General features: G+C 35.9%; 1 long non-coding RNA gene across 1 annotated transcript; it reads right to left on the reverse strand.

Annotated features, from left to right (window-relative positions):
• Nucleotides 1-9,214: 9,214 nt before the first annotated feature.
• Nucleotides 9,215-11,346, reverse strand: LOC129900896 (uncharacterized). The gene is made up of 3 exons (XR_008769718.1): nt 11,163-11,346; nt 10,125-10,234; nt 9,215-9,480 (listed from the first exon to the last, which is right to left on the reverse strand). It is a non-coding gene; the product is annotated as an uncharacterized LOC129900896 (long non-coding RNA).
• Nucleotides 11,347-11,687: the final 341 nt, after the last annotated feature.

Below are 11,687 nucleotides of genomic sequence, written 5' to 3' on the forward strand. Positions count from 1 at the left end.
CATTCCTTGACCAATATTTTTAGTACACCAAAACAAACTTGCTCATACGAGCTCTAAAGTCAGCTACCATTGCCGAAATATGCTTGGAAATTCGAGTAAACTTTAAAGAATATTCCTCCACACTCATATTTTCTTGCTTCAAGTTGAGGAATTCTTGAACCTTAGCCTTCATCATCTCAATGGTAAAGAATCAATCTAGAAAATCACTCTTGAGCTTGTCCCAATCGAAAGGACCCGTATCAATAGCCCTTTCTTCCTTCCATTGAGTGAACCACACTTGATAACCCCTTTTAATTGATAAGAAGTCAAGTACAACTTTTCCACCGGAGTCACACTCATGATATCCACAATCGTTTGGATTCCCTCAGTGAACTCTTTTGGATCTTCATCCACCTTAGACTCATGGAATTCTAGAGGATTCATTCGAGTGAAGTCTCGAACCCTTGTCACCATCGTACCCACATTTGGATTCATGGAAGATACAACCTCACAGTTAGCTTGAGACTTCATAGCTTAGGCAAGAACTTGGAAAGCATCCCTAAACTCAGCATGAAAGACTTGTTCATCCAAAGGATCAACCGGAGCTTGACTTGCTTGATGCTCCTCAACTTGATCATGTTCCTTCTCAATGGAGCTCTTCTTGGAGGCTTGATTTTGAAATACATAGAACATGAGTTAGAAGGAAACCTTATAGAGTTCAAATCTATCGAACGATAAAGAGTATGAAAGAAGTGAAGTTTCATAAACATCTCATAGTCCCCTATTCATAGATGAGATACAATTCACACTGATGAACAAAACTTTATTTAATGCAGCTTGTCAGACACTTGGGACTCTTTGAAAACCTGATGCTCTAAATACCAAGTTGTCACGATCCAAAGTACCCCCTAAGTGTAACATGGCGAATAGTATCGCAAAAGATCCTAAATAATCCTTTGGCATAAGCATAGTACTAGGAATAAAATAAGATTAGATCAAAAGGCTCAAAAGAACTTCTTTGATACCAAATATAGTAAAATTCACAAATGGAAATGCTATTTCTTGACAATAAGCCTCTAATATGATAAGTAGGACAAGCCCCTAGCTCACAAAGCAAGTATAAAACAGAAAGACATGAAATAAAAGACATCATATGGTGGTCATTCCCAAAAACCATGATGACTCACCAAAAGCAGAACAATGTTGATCAATACACTAGCCACAACCGGATGGAGGAATGTCAGAACCTATATTATAAAATAATATAGGCACAAGAGATATATGCGTCAGTACTATGGAATGTACTGAGTATGGAGAATGTGCATTATCTAAAATAAAATATGATTATGTAATGACCAAGTAAAGCAAGAAATAATCCTTTAAATCATCATTAGAAACATAACACATGTAGCGACCCTCCAGGGAGGATGCTACTACAAAAAAAACGTGTATTAAATTCGTGACATAAAAAAAATAATATATATATATATATATTTATAACTTTCTGTAAGGCCCATTTATATGATCAAAAAAATGAAAGGTGTAAGTTGTTAGCCAACTTAATATTTTTTTTTTCCATCTCAATTAAATCAAATAAAAATTTCAATTTAGGACGGGCAACTTCTCAAAATAGTTTTATTTTAAAAAAAATCTTTCGAGACAATCATGAATTACGATAATTTATGTTTCATTCAAATGTTCTAACTCCAAAGGGTAATTTAGTACTTCATAAAATTTAGAAATGTACATACCCCAAAATTTACAAAACAAGCAACAATCTTTAAGTTACAACTCTCAGAAATACGTACATAAATACAAATACACAAGCAAACCATAAATTGTATACACGTCCCAAAATACTACAAAATATAGGTGCCTATATGCAAATGTGATCTTCCTTAAAGCTCCCAAAACTTCAACTCCAATGGCCAACCTCAAGCATCTTCTCGGACATTTCCTACGATAGAAACAACTATCGCTAAGCATAAAGCTTAGTGGTGCAAAACTACAAGTTTGAAGCCTTTGGGTTCTTCAACTTATTTTCTCAAGTCATGGCAGCACAAATGTACACATAACAAATAAATCAAGACAACAAATATATCATGACTATCAAGTTCGATAAAAACTAAGTGTCAATAATTCATGAAAACACGTTAACAAGCTTTAACATTTAGTTTCGCCCAATGTGTACGTCATGCCTTCACACCAAACATGATCAAGTCTCAAGAAGGACCGGAGCCCTGTATCAAGAAGAGTAAACACCCAATAATCAAGAGAACCAAGAACCATATTAAAAATGGCTTCCTAATTCGTACTTAAAATGGACAACTTCCATACTTAAGACGAATTAAAAATCCATAATCAAGATGGCAAAGGGTCCGAAACAAGAGGCATGCCAATGATGACAAAGTCACAGCCACAAGAAGGACAAAGTCCACAAGAATGTCAAGTGATCAAACAATCCGTACAAGTGGGCGAGTTAAACAAGTGTCTTGCAATTTCCAAAGATACCAACATGACAAGACATATTTCAAGAAAATAACAAATATACCAAGATAGGCGTTCAATATATTAGCAGGTAATAAGAGTTTATACACAAACCTCAGCCCTTTTAGCATACAACAATTCAACAGTCCCACACGACTTCAAAAGTTCAAACCGTAGGCCCTCAAATGTCTCAAGTTCTTCAACTTGCACACGATATAAACAACCTTAAAAATACCATTAAATATCTTATTTAAATTTCCAGAATATCCATAATATTTACATAAAACAAGATTTATTATTGCAATTAAGCCTAGAATGTTTCAACCCGAATTATGTTACCAACACAGAAAATTCGAAAAGTCAAGTATTGCAGCTTGAATCTAAATTTCGAAACTCAAAAATGCAAAACTGGATTTTATACCCTTCATAAAACTTTTAGATATATGTCTTAAGTTTGCAACCCAAAAAGAATCAACTCAAAATTCATTTTGTACGAAAAGATATTCTCAAAACACTAACAGGTAGACATGACAGATTTTGTAAATCAAGAATCTGGACAGACATACTTGTCCACTTGAATCTAAGTTTGGAAACTGAAAAAGGCAAAACTGGACTTTATACCCTTCACCAAACTTGTAGATATGTGTCTTTAGTTTCCAACCCAACAGAAATCAACTCAAAAAGAATTTTATACAAAACATTATCCCCAAAATACTAACAGGTACACATGATAAAATTTGAAAATCAAGAATCTGGACATACATACTTGTCCAGTTGTATCTAAATTTGGGAACTGAAAACGGCAAAAATGGACTTTATACCCTTCACAAAACTTGTAGATATATGTCTTTACTTTCCAACCCAACAGAAATTAACTCAAAATTCATTTTGTACAAAACGATATCATCAAAACACTAACAGCAGTACAAGTAGAGTTTGCATAAACAGAATTCTGGGCAGCACTTGCCATGTACTTCTCGCCCAGTTTCAAGTAAATACATGAAGATTTGAGTTTTGAGAGCTGAACGAAAGTTGTAAAAGGATGAAATATCTTTCTAGAACATCTTGAATCACTTAAAACAAAGCTGTATATAAGAGATTATGCTAAAAACACTAACAATAGTCAATTCCAAAAACGGGTTTATAGCTTACCTCAATCGTGTGAAGTTTGTTTGGGGATCCACCAAGGAAAATCTTGATGATCGATTTGGTGGATGAATATGTGAGAGAATGGAGGTTTTGGTTTCTGTAATTGTTGAAGAAAAACGAAATTGGAGGGTTGGTGGAGAAGATAAGGGGAAAGGATAGTAACTTAAGGAAATGAGAAAATAAATGATAACAAAAAAACAACTTTTCCCCACTTTTGTAAATATCTAGTCCATTTAATAAATTAAAAAGATAATCATAGTAGGAGTAGTTTATATAACTACACCATAACACTTCCAACAAGTTTAAATGTCATCAAGTTCACATTCAAGAAATGCAAACATAAAATATATCTTTACTATCAAAATATTCTAAATCAAAAATTTAGGTATTTGCTAAAAAGAACTTTTGGGGTGTTACAACTCTCTCCCCCTTAAGAAATTTCGTCTCGAAATTTACCTTGTTTTAGTCACGAAACAAGTATGGATATTGAGTCCTCATGTCTTCCTCTCTCTCCCAGGTGGCTTCTTTTCCGGAATGGTTCCTCCAAAGTACCTTTACTAAGGGAATTCTCTTGTTTCTAAGCTGCTTCATTTCACGAGCTTGAATTAGGATAGGTTCTTCGTTATATGTCAAATCTGGATTAACCTCAATAGATTCTACTGGAAGAACATGAGATGGATCAGAACGATATCTTCTGAGCATCGAAACGTGGAATACATTGTGGATTTTGTCCAACTCAGGCGGCAAAGCTAATTTATATGCAACTGGTCCTACTCTTTCTAGTATCTCATAAGGCCCGATAAATCGAGGACTAAGTTTTCCTTTTTGTCCAAATCTCATAATCTTTTTCCATGGAGAAACCTTTAAAAATACTTTATCGCCAACTTGATGCTCAATTTCACGCCTTTTCAGATCAGCATATGACTTTTGTCTATCCGAAGCTATTTTTAGATGATCCTTGATGACTTTTACCTTATCTTCAGTTTGTTGCACAATCTCAGGACCAACGAGTTTTCGTTCACCAACTTCACTCCAGCAAAGAGGAGTTCTACACTTCCTCCCATATAAGGCTTCGTAGGGTGGCATGCCAATGCTTGATTGGTAGCTATTGTTATAAGCGAATTCTATCAAGGCTAGGTGTCTGTCCCAACTACCTTCAAATTCCATAATGCAAGCTCGAAGCATATCTTCCAAAATTTGAATCACCCTTTCGGATTGGCCATCTGTCTGAGGATGGAAAGATGTACTAAAGTTCACCCTAGTGCCCAAAGCTTCTTGCAAGCTAGTCCAGAATCTAGATGTAAACCTTGGGTCTCGATCAGATACAATAGAAACAGGAACTCCATGTAGTCTCACAATCTCATTAACGTACAATTCTGCCAAACGTTCAAGTGGGTAGTCCATTCTGACGGCCAAGAAGTGAGCACTTTTAGTGAGCCTATCAACTATAACCCAAATTGCATCATGATTTCTTTGGGTACGTGGAAGCCCAGAAACAAAGTCCATGGTTATTCTTTCCCATTTCCACTCAGGTATTGATAAGGGTTGTAATAATCCTGTTGGGACTTGATGCTCGGCCTTTATCTGTTGACAAGCTAAGCATTTAGAAACATATACCGCAATATCCTTCTTCATACCATTCCACCAGTAGTGTTCTTTAATGGTTTGGTACATTTTTGTGCCTCCAGGATGCATTGCATATGGTGATGTATGTGCTTCATTCAAAATTTCTTTCCTCAAGTTGTCATTGTTTGGAACACATAACCTATTATGATAAAATAGAGCACCATCCTCCCCTAAAGTAAAATTAAGCTTTTCTCCTGTTTGAACTTCTTTGATCAATTTCACAAGCTTCTCATCTAACTGTTGTGCTTTTTTCACCTGTTCAAGTAGAACTGGCTTGACTTGCAACCTAGCAACAATAGACCCATCAGAATTAATTGCAAGACAAGCATTCATGGCTCGTAAGTCAAGGAATGAAGTCAAAGGATTAATAGATAAACTAGCAAAGGCTTTGCGACTTAGAGCATCCGCAACTACATTGGCTTTACCAGGATGATAGTCAATGGTACAGTCATAATCTTTAATGAGTTCAAGCCATCTACGTTGCCTCAAATTCAATTCTTTCTGTGTGCCCAAGTACTTCAAACTCTTGTGATCGGTAAATATGTGACACTTTTCTCCATATAAGTAATGCCTCCAAATTTTCAAGGCAAACACTATGGCAGCGAGCTCAAGGTCATGAGTAGGATAGTTCAATTCATGTGGTTTCAATTTTCGGGAAGCATACGCAATGACTTTCCCTTCTTGCATCAGGACACAACCCAAACCATGATGAGAAGCATCACTATATATCACATATTCTTTACCTTCAGTTGGTAGAGTAAGTATAGGAGCTTGTGTCAATAAGGATTTGAGCTTTTCAAAACTTTCCTGGCATTTGTCATCCCATGCAAACTTGACATTCTTCCTCAAGAGTTTAGTCAAAGGGGAGGCGATAATGGAGAAGCCTTTAACAAACCTCCTATAGTATCCCGCTAAACCCAAGAAACTCCTTACTTCAGTTGGACTTTTAGGTGGTTTCCATTCAACAATTGCTTCAATTTTATTAGGATCCACCTTCACCCCTTCGGCTGACACAACATGTCCCAGAAAGGCCACTTCACCGAGCCAGAATTCACATTTAGAAAGCTTAGCATAAAGCTTCTTCTCTTGCAGAATTTGCAAAACAATTCGAAGATGTTTATCATGTTCTTCTTCATTCCTGGAATATATCAAAATATCATCTATAAAGACCACCACAAATTGATCAAGATAAGGCCTAAATACTCGATTCATCAAATCCATGAATATTGCAGGAGCATTAGTTAATCCGAATGGCATCACTAAGAATTCATAGTGACCGTATCGAGTTCTAAAAGCAGTTTTAGGAACATCTTCCTTTCTAACACGCAGTTGGTGATATCCAGACCTTAAGTCAATCTTTGAGAATAAATTTGCACCCTTCAGCTGGTCAAACAAATCATCAATCCTTGGTAGTGGATATTTGTTCTTGATTGTTATTTTGTTCAATTGTCTATAGTCAATACAAAGTCTAAGAGTACCATCTTTCTTCTTCACAAATAGTACAGGGGCTCCCCAAGGAGAAACACTTGGACGAATAAAACCTTTCTCAAGAAGTTCTTGCAACTGAGTTTTCAATTCCTTTAATTCTGCTGGTGCCATTCTATAAGGAGTGATAGAAATAGGAGTAGATCCAGGAATGAGCTCAATCGGAAATTCAACTTCTCTTTCTGGTGGTAACCCAGGAAGATTTTCTGGAAACACTTCAGGAAAGTCACACACAGTAGGTATATCTTTAAGGCTAGGACTCTCCACACGTGTATCAATTATGTGAGCAAGATATGCACTACAACCTTGATGAATCATTTTTCTTGCTAAGGCCGCAGAAATAATATTAGATGACAATGATCTTTCACCATGTACAATAATGTGTGAAAATGTAGGGTCCTTAAAAGTCACCTGCTTAGACCTACAATCCACTACTGCATGATATTTATAAAGCCAATCCATACCGATAATAATATCAAAATCGTGGAAAGGCATTTCAATCAAATCAGCAGGAAAGATCAAGTTTTGAATCGTGAAAGGACAAGCTTGGTAAATTCGATTACAGACAACTTGGTAACCTAAAGGGCTTTCAACCAGAACATCAAAGTTAAGCCTCATAGATTTCACATTTTCAGGAAGAACCAGTGATGAACAAATATAGGAATGTGTAGAGCCAGGATCAAATAGTGTAAACACAGATAAGCCATATAAGTCAAATTTACCGACAACCACGTCCTGTCCCTCTTGATCATCTCTCTGCTTCATAGCATAAGCTCGTGCAGTAGCTCTGGACCCGCTAGCTTGATTTGCTCTACTTGCCCCTGCTGCTTGGTTGGTTTTAGGCCTTGCACCTCTATTGGTTTGTGGAGGATTATTAGAAGACTTCTGTACTGAGCCCTCAGTGTACACGGGAGGAACATTTTTAGGATTTGGACAGTCCTTCACTTTATGATCAAAGCTTCCACAATTAAAACAAGCACCAGAAGCTCTCCTACAAGCACCATAATGATTCTTTCCACATTCTGCACAAGTGGGAACGCGAGTCTTGCCTTGGCTATAACTCGGGGTACTAGCTGTAGAAAAATCTAGTCTGCTTTGTTTCTGTTGATTTGACTTGTTGACACTACCAGCCTTAGAATCATCAAACCTTCCCTTCTTGGATGGACCTCCAAAATCTGACCTAGGCTTCCGGAATCTATTTTCATGTCTACTAGCTTCTTCCCTATCAAGTCTTTCCCAAGTGAAAGCAGCAGAAACTAATTTACAAAAGTTCTCATGTTGCAGGATTGCCACATTCTTTCTAATGGAATCGTTTAGGCCATCTTCAAATCTCCTGCATTTATCTTTTTCATCGGTAATAATGCCTCCAGCATAACGAGAGAGTCTAAGAAACTTTTGTTGATACTCAGCAATAGACATGCCTCGTTGCCTTAGATTCAAAAACTCTTTTTTCTTAGCATCACAATAAGCAGGCGGGACATATTTCATACGAAACTCTTTAACAAAATCATCCCAAGTAAGAACTGGAGGTTTTGCTTTTGCATTTGGCACACCTACCCACCAGTCATAAGCATCCTTCTGCAATAACGAGATGGCATACTTGAATTTGGCAACATCAGAACACTCCAACTGTTCAAACACTCTCTCCATGCGCTCAAGCCATTGTTCAGCATCTGTGGGATCAATAGTACCTTCAAATTCAACTCCACCCATTTTCCTCATTTTTTCAAAGTTTAACCCACGGGGGTCATGGATCGTTTCAGCCATACGGTGAAAGAATTCAGCCATTTGTTGAAAAGGAGGGTTCATAACGTGAGTACCAGGGCTCATGTGAGGATGTGGACCAACTCTTACTCCTTGTTGATTTCCCACACCAGACCCACTAGTATGAGGAATAGACTGACCCGAGGACTGTTCGCCAATTCCTTCTTGTGTATGAGGTTGGGAATGAGAGTCACCTGTATCTTCACGAGCAGCTTCCATAGGTCTACGAGAAGAAGAGGCCATAACTTAACTCCTTCAAAAGTAAAGATCACATTGCATTAGGGACATGAATATGGTACTTTTGCAACTTACATGCATTAAATATACTATTTACCCTATAGTGATTTACTAATATAACCCAAACCTTCCAAAAACAAAAAAAACAAGTGTGCAAAATAAAATTCCTAGAACCACAAACCTAGGCTCTGATACCAACACTTGTAGCGACCCTCCAGGGAGGATGCTACTACAAAAAAAACGTGTATTAAATTCGTGACATAAAAAAAATAATATATATATATATATATTTATAACTTTCTGTAAGGCCCATTTATATGATCAAAAAAATGAAAGGTGTAAGTTGTTAGCCAACTTAATATTTTTTTTTTCCATCTCAATTAAATCAAATAAAAATTTCAATTTAGGACGGGCAACTTCTCAAAATAGTTTTATTTTAAAAAAAATCTTTCGAGACAATCATGAATTACGATAATTTATGTTTCATTCAAATGTTCTAACTCCAAAGGGTAATTTAGTACTTCATAAAATTTAGAAATGTACATACCCCAAAATTTACAAAACAAGCAACAATCTTTAAGTTACAACTCTCAGAAATACGTACATAAATACAAATACACAAGCAAACCATAAATTGTATACACGTCCCAAAATACTACAAAATATAGGTGCCTATATGCAAATGTGATCTTCCTTAAAGCTCCCAAAACTTCAACTCCAATGGCCAACCTCAAGCATCTTCTCGGACATTTCCTACGATAGAAACAACTATCGCTAAGCATAAAGCTTAGTGGTGCAAAACTACAAGTTTGAAGCCTTTGGGTTCTTCAACTTATTTTCTCAAGTCATGGCAGCACAAATGTACACATAACAAATAAATCAAGACAACAAATATATCATGACTATCAAGTTCGATAAAAACTAAGTGTCAATAATTCATGAAAACACGTTAACAAGCTTTAACATTTAGTTTCGCCCAATGTGTACGTCATGCCTTCACACCAAACATGATCAAGTCTCAAGAAGGACCGGAGCCCTGTATCAAGAAGAGTAAACACCCAATAATCAAGAGAACCAAGAACCATATTAAAAATGGCTTCCTAATTCGTACTTAAAATGGACAACTTCCATACTTAAGACGAATTAAAAATCCATAATCAAGATGGCAAAGGGTCCGAAACAAGAGGCATGCCAATGATGACAAAGTCACAGCCACAAGAAGGACAAAGTCCACAAGAATGTCAAGTGATCAAACAATCCGTACAAGTGGGCGAGTTAAACAAGTGTCTTGCAATTTCCAAAGATACCAACATGACAAGACATATTTCAAGAAAATAACAAATATACCAAGATAGGCGTTCAATATATTAGCAGGTAATAAGAGTTTATACACAAACCTCAGCCCTTTTAGCATACAACAATTCAACAGTCCCACACGACTTCAAAAGTTCAAACCGTAGGCCCTCAAATGTCTCAAGTTCTTCAACTTGCACACGATATAAACAACCTTAAAAATACCATTAAATATCTTATTTAAATTTCCAGAATATCCATAATATTTACATAAAACAAGATTTATTATTGCAATTAAGCCTAGAATGTTTCAACCCGAATTATGTTACCAACACAGAAAATTCGAAAAGTCAAGTATTGCAGCTTGAATCTAAATTTCGAAACTCAAAAATGCAAAACTGGATTTTATACCCTTCATAAAACTTTTAGATATATGTCTTAAGTTTGCAACCCAAAAAGAATCAACTCAAAATTCATTTTGTACGAAAAGATATTCTCAAAACACTAACAGGTAGACATGACAGATTTTGTAAATCAAGAATCTGGACAGACATACTTGTCCACTTGAATCTAAGTTTGGAAACTGAAAAAGGCAAAACTGGACTTTATACCCTTCACCAAACTTGTAGATATGTGTCTTTAGTTTCCAACCCAACAGAAATCAACTCAAAAAGAATTTTATACAAAACATTATCCCCAAAATACTAACAGGTACACATGATAAAATTTGAAAATCAAGAATCTGGACATACATACTTGTCCAGTTGTATCTAAATTTGGGAACTGAAAACGGCAAAAATGGACTTTATACCCTTCACAAAACTTGTAGATATATGTCTTTACTTTCCAACCCAACAGAAATTAACTCAAAATTCATTTTGTACAAAACGATATCATCAAAACACTAACAGCAGTACAAGTAGAGTTTGCATAAACAGAATTCTGGGCAGCACTTGCCATGTACTTCTCGCCCAGTTTCAAGTAAATACATGAAGATTTGAGTTTTGAGAGCTGAACGAAAGTTGTAAAAGGATGAAATATCTTTCTAGAACATCTTGAATCACTTAAAACAAAGCTGTATATAAGAGATTATGCTAAAAACACTAACAATAGTCAATTCCAAAAACGGGTTTATAGCTTACCTCAATCGTGTGAAGTTTGTTTGGGGATCCACCAAGGAAAATCTTGATGATCGATTTGGTGGATGAATATGTGAGAGAATGGAGGTTTTGGTTTCTGTAATTGTTGAAGAAAAACGAAATTGGAGGGTTGGTGGAGAAGATAAGGGGAAAGGATAGTAACTTAAGGAAATGAGAAAATAAATGATAACAAAAAAACAACTTTTCCCCACTTTTGTAAATATCTAGTCCATTTAATAAATTAAAAAGATAATCATAGTAGGAGTAGTTTATATAACTACACCATAACACTTCCAACAAGTTTAAATGTCATCAAGTTCACATTCAAGAAATGCAAACATAAAATATATCTTTACTATCAAAATATTCTAAATCAAAAATTTAGGTATTTGCTAAAAAGAACTTTTGGGGTGTTACAACACATGGTCAACACAATACTCGTAAAAGAATCATAAGCTTAACATAACATAATGAGAATCATTAGTCTTTGTGAGAGATACCGTTAACCGACATAAACCATATGAGCTA

This window comes from Solanum dulcamara, chromosome 8 (assembly GCF_947179165.1).
Source record: "Solanum dulcamara chromosome 8, daSolDulc1.2, whole genome shotgun sequence".
Lineage (NCBI taxonomy): Eukaryota > Viridiplantae > Streptophyta > Magnoliopsida > Solanales > Solanaceae > Solanum > Solanum dulcamara.